Raw genomic sequence first — 5,618 nt, 5'->3', positions numbered from 1 at the left:
CAGGAAGCCGGGGTGTGAGAAAGGTCTTCACCTTACTGGTCAGAGGAGAGAGGCCTGAGCACAGTGGGATTCTAGGCCTGCTGGCCAGCTGATGACAAAGCCACTGGTTCTCCACCTCCTTGCCGGACATCCTGACAATAAGAACACCTATCAGGTCAATTACGGGAGGCCACACACGGCCGGCCCAGCCCCGGATGTGAGAGTCCAACTGGTTTGCAAAGGACAGGTGAGGCACAGGCTGGAGACCCATGGGCACTTCGGGACGGGGGACAGGTGAGGAGGAGGGCAGGAGGGGGGAGGCCTGTGAGGGGCCACTCCCTTTAGTCCTCCCTGATCCTCTAGCCAGGACCCAGCCTTGCAAACAGGTGAGGGTTGGGGGTGACCACGGCCCACTCCTAGCTGGTTACTATTGGGCAAGAGCAGTCCCAGATCCTCCCTGTGCAAGCTAGTCACCTGTAGACCGCTGTTCAAGCACCGAGCATGCCATCAAATCTGTGCCAGCGCATAGCGGCCCTGTCGGACCGCGTAGAACTGGCCCTGTGGGTTTCCGAAACTGTCACTCTTTCGGGACTAGAAAGCCCCATCTTTCTCCCACAGAGTGGCCTGGCAGCTAACAGCCCAGCACGTCACCCACCAGGGCTCCTCCCACTAGAGGCTGGCCTTCATCCCTGGTGATCAGAGGGATCTGGGGACCAGAGGGCCAGCTCCGGAGCCGACAAAGCCCTTTCCAGCCCTTCTTTGCTCTGTACTGCACGTTCTCAGGGGAGGATTCAAGCGTGTCTCCCTCCCCACACGTGTGGGGCGGAAACGCACCTCCTCTACGTGCAGGTACGGGGGTAAGGAGATGGGATTCTCTGCTCGTTTATTCAGAGCAGGCCTGAGTCGAGCGAGTTCTAGATCTAATGGGCGCTGAGTGATTCAGGACTCCACACCCCTAGGCTCGGGTCGGGCAGGCGGTGGGGGCTGGGGTCAGTCATAGATGCTGCCTCTACAGCCCAGAGCCAAAGAAAGCTCAGGACCACCCACAGGAGAAGACCGGCCACCTCCAGAACCCTGTGGACCTGCGAGTTTTAAACAAATGTCTGTTCTTACTGGGAAGCTCAGGTTACACCTCCTCCTGCGGGCACCTGGGGTGGGGGGGGTGTGTGGGGGGGAAGTCAGCGATGATGGTGCCCTTGAGTCTGAGAGACAGGATTCCCCAAACCACACAGGAGGTCAGCTCCTGAGGCAGGTCCTGCAGTCCCATCCCCCCACCCCACCCCCACCCTTGTCTGGGCTGCTGGGACACCTCCTGGCTTGTTCCCATGGGAAAGGCATCTGCCCAGAAGCGTGGGGGGCAGCCGCAGCCCCATGATAACGCCATCTCCAGTCAAGCTTCCTTCAGGGCCCAGCAGGCATGGATGGCGCCGCCCATGTGACTCAGCCACCATCACAAAGGAAGCAGTGTGCCCCTGGCTCCTGGGCCTGCCTCCCCCCAACTCCAGCCCGGGAAAGAGCGAGGTGCCTGCCACCTCCAAGGCATAGGGACAGCCAATGCCATCCTAGGCCTTTGCACAGGTCAGTGCCACGGGCATGCAAGCCCAGGCTTGGTGTGATAGAGGCTGGTGCCAGCTCTGCTGGAGAATCAAGGGAGGGCCGAGCGGGCCCGGGTTCCAGGCAGTTTTCCAAGCTCTAATTTGGAACTCCAAGGACAGGCTCCCTGGAGGAGGAGCCAGCCAGGGGCCCTCACCCACCTTTGCCTGCATCAGGTTTCAAAAGCACCTGGGCTTGCGGTCAAGGAAGAGGCTCACCCCGGATAGGCGGGCTCCCATGTCCACACCTGGACCCGAGTTCAGGCCTCTCTCCCCCTGACCCTCAGAGCCAATGCTCACCCACCCAGAACTCACCGTGTGCCAGGCTTTTCTGATAACCAGACCGACCACGGAGGGCTTGCCCGATTTGCTGGAGGGGAGACAGGCTCAGAGAGGAAAGCGGGCCACGCCCAGGCCACACAGGTTCGGATTTCATAGCCCACGGGTTCCCCTGTGCCTACTCCAAAGGAATTTTGAACAAAAGCCAATAGGACAAATGGTCTTGGCCCGGCACGGACAGATAAGCAGAGTTCTCCCTGCCGCCGCCGCCGCCATCACCAGTCACCTTGTTCCTGCCTTGCTGGGAGGGTGCCAGGGCGGAATGCACCCTCTGAACCCGAGGGCAGACCTCCCAGAGACAGACACGCCAGGGTGGCCACCTCCTCTCCTCCACATGACGGAATGTCTGACCTTCTGCCCCGCCCTCCAGCAGCCTCAGGCAGAAAGATCGGGTCCAACCAGAGCAGGCCTGGGCGGTCATGCAGACCAGGCCCCTACTCCCATCTTCTGAAGCCCCCAAGGCCCAGGGCAAGGATGGCCCCCCTCAAACAAGCCCTCCCCTACCCAGATCACCTCCCGCCCTAGTCAGATCCCTCAGGGGGAGGCAGGGTCAGGAGGCCGGATGCCCCGATTCCTCTGTTCCTTAGATGAGTCCCTGCCCATCTCTGGGCATCTGGGGCCCCCCTCAGGAAGTTGGGGCTCGGGGTCCTGGCTGGTGGCTTTCTTCCCTCTCTGACTGAGGGAAAAGCTCACCAGGGCATATTCCCTAACAGGGAGGCTCCAAATCGCCCCCATCAATGCCCCTGGGTGCTCCAGAACACAGCCTGGGCACCCCCACCAGACTGTGCCTCTGTCCTTCGTGGGCATGGGGACAGCAGGGCTGCTGGGAGAGCCTAGTGCTATGAGAAGACCAGCCGCTGTCCCTGTCTGCCTTTGGGTGTAGATCCACCCCTCCCACACACACAACTGGGTCCTCTTTTAAAATGTGTATTGCCCCCCAGAAGGCAGGAAGCAGACGCTTCCAAGGCTCCGGGGAATCTCCCAAGGGCAGCATTCCCATGTGCAAAGGCCCGCTCAGCTGCTGGGGGGGGGCCTCAACTTTGTGTCCCCGGTTGGCAGCTGCCCCCAACCCCCCAACCCCCACCCCCACTCCCCGCGCTAGCCCGTGAGGTCTGGTGGCAGCTACCTGGGTGTACAGGACTCGAGACTGACATCGCTGGTCAGCCAGGGAAGCAGCATCTCACTCCGCCCAAGGGCAGCCAAGGGAGCGCAGAGGTTTCCTAACTACCCACAGGCGGCACAGCCATGCGCAGCTCGTAGGACTTGCTTCATGTTCATAAAGGTGACCTGGCTGCCGAGGGATCTCCAGCACCCATGGCCTTGGCTTTGGTGTTCCCATTCTGCCCTTGACCCTCGCCTCTGCACATACACCCACACGTATAGACACACACACACACAGGTGCCAGCATGGGGCTGTGTAACGACCCTCGCCCCTGCACATACACCCACACGTATAGACACACACACACACACAGGTGCCAGCACGGGGCTGTGTAACATGTTGACTGCCAGAGACCCCCTCGGAGTCAGAAAAAGGGCACCTCCATTTCCTCACCTGGAAGCGGATTTGCAGTGAAAGAGGGAAGGGGTGTGTGTGGAAGAATGCTGTGGAAAGCCCACAGGACACAAAGCCCCTGGCCCAAAGCGATACCCCTGAAGTGATGTCTCCTGACAAGGGAGCCCCCGGGGTCTCCCCCTAAGTGCTGGGCACAGATGGCGGGGGGGGAACGTAATGGAAGAGTGATGCCATCCGCTCGTTAGCAGAGGTGCCTAATTAACGGTGGGACCGTGGGAGGCCCATTTGAAATGCTGCCCACATACCCCAGGGAGCCAGCTGGGGGAGGGCACAAGGCAAGGCGCCAGGGCCCCTCTGACTCCCGCCGCCCACCTCTGTCTGGAGGGCATGTGGGGCCCATAGGAGACCGGGATTGCCCAGGCCCACTCTCCCCACTCCCCACTCATGGTGCAGATGGAGAGGGGGCCAGCCTGGGTCCCACAGGCGTCAGTGCGGGGGCCAGGCCTTCTCTCTATGGCAGCTCTGCGGTCTCTAGAGAGCCCTGGGCAGAGGAGCAGGCCGCCTCTCACAGAAGAGCCTCGGGCAAGGCCTGAGGACTGAGGGCTGACCAGGAGAGGCTGCCTGCTTCTCCTGGTCAGAAAGCAAAGGGCCTGGCCAGCCTGCTCCCAAACCGGTTCCCCGAGGTTCCCAGGAGGAAGGCAGCTCTGGGTCCTGGGTCCCTGTCTCCTACCACCCATCCAGCCCTGGGTCATACCTGACCTGGCTCCGTCTGGAGTACAAGGACTGCACATGCACACCCCAGCCCTCCCGCTGAGCCGCCCGCCTGGCCTCCACACCCATCCGTCTCCCTGAGATGCCCGGAACCCTGAGCGGCAAGGCCTAACCTCCCACATGCACGGTGCCCACGCACATGGCACTAAACCGGACTGGGAGGCTGGCTAACCGTCACCTGGACCAGGCTGGGTGCCACACCCTTGACCTTTCCTGCCCATGTCCCCAACCGTGAGCAGCAGCCTCTTACCTGTGGGTCCGGAAGGTGCTTTCTGTCTCCTCCCCTTCCACCTCCTCCCAGGGTGCTCAGGCACCCAGTCTGAACTTGTCCCAGTGGGCGGGCCCCAGGTGAGAGGCGCCTGGACGCGAGGCTCCACCTCCGGCCAATAGCACTTCCGAGTGGCCCCCAAACAGCTGCCACCACCGCCCTCTCTCATCCCTGCATTTCCCCACTGAGCCTGGACTGGCTTTTGGGTGTGGAGTGACCCCCTCCTCTCAGGAGTGCTAGTCAGCTGCCCTGGGGCGCTGGCCTGCCCTGGCTCCTAGGGGAGTGAGAGGGTCACTGACCGGTTCTGAGCCTCAGTGAGCCCTGTGGCTGCTGGGGACGGGGGTGTGGAGGAAGCTGTGGAAGTCTTCCCCGCCCTGTATCAATCGTCTGCCAGCTCTGTGCGTCCCCTCCTGTCTTCCTGAGTCCAGGACCCCGAGCCCCTGTGCAGGCTCACCTGCAGTAAAAACAAGGAGAGCCAAGGGAAGAGGTCGGGAAAACAAAACATAGTCCTTGTTTTCTTGATGTCCAACCTCCTGTGGGACACACTGGGGGAGAGACAGACCCGGGAGTTCAGGGGCATCAGGGCCAGGTGAACTGGGAGGGGTACCGGGTGGGGTCCAGGAGGCTCTGCCCCTGGCAGCACCATGAAGAGCATTTCCGTTGCTCCTACTCCTACTGCTGACCCTTGACCCACCTCCTCCAGAACTCCCCTCGTACCAGAGTTCTTATGGAAGGTTTTTCACAGAATCCACATCCGGGCACCCTCTCTCTCAGTTCTGGAATGCCACCTGGAGGGAGATGGCCCTGCCTGCATGTGTTTTTAAAGGTCCCTAGCTCCTGACTCCCAACACTGAGAACGACTCACTTCTTCCAGGAAGCCCTCAGACAGTTTCTGATTCACTCCAAAAAGCCCGTGTGATCATTGGAATGTCAGGAGCGAGAGGATTCCGCGCAGAAGGAACAGTCGGACAAAGGTCCTGAGGTGGGGGGGGTGGTGGGGGTGGAGTGTGCCTGGTAAGTTTAAGGAACAAAGACCAATCAACTGAACTCAAGGTGTCAAGGCAGAAATGGGGTCCAAGAAGTGAAGTGAGATGGGATGGATGGATGGGTGGATGGATGGATGGATGGATGGATGGATGGATGGATGGATGGA

General features: G+C 61.0%; 1 protein-coding gene across 1 annotated transcript in view; it reads right to left on the bottom strand.

The window, feature by feature from the left end:
* ADGRG1 (adhesion G protein-coupled receptor G1) overlaps positions 1-1,905 on the bottom strand; it is a 42,769-nt gene extending 40,864 nt beyond the window's left edge. The window contains exon 1 of the mRNA XM_045293748.1: positions 1,887-1,905. The gene's annotated coding sequence lies outside the window, so the exon portion shown is untranslated. The remainder of the gene's footprint in view (positions 1-1,886) is intronic.
* Between the last annotated feature and the right edge of the window lie 3,713 nt (positions 1,906-5,618).

This window comes from Echinops telfairi, unplaced genomic scaffold (assembly GCF_000313985.2).
Source record: "Echinops telfairi isolate 266 unplaced genomic scaffold, ASM31398v2 ScPeMD7_2291;HRSCAF=2852, whole genome shotgun sequence".
NCBI classification, from domain to species: Eukaryota; Metazoa; Chordata; class Mammalia; order Afrosoricida; family Tenrecidae; genus Echinops; species Echinops telfairi.
The sequence above is the reverse complement of the archived record's forward strand: the minus strand, read 5'-3'. Positions and strand labels throughout refer to the sequence as shown.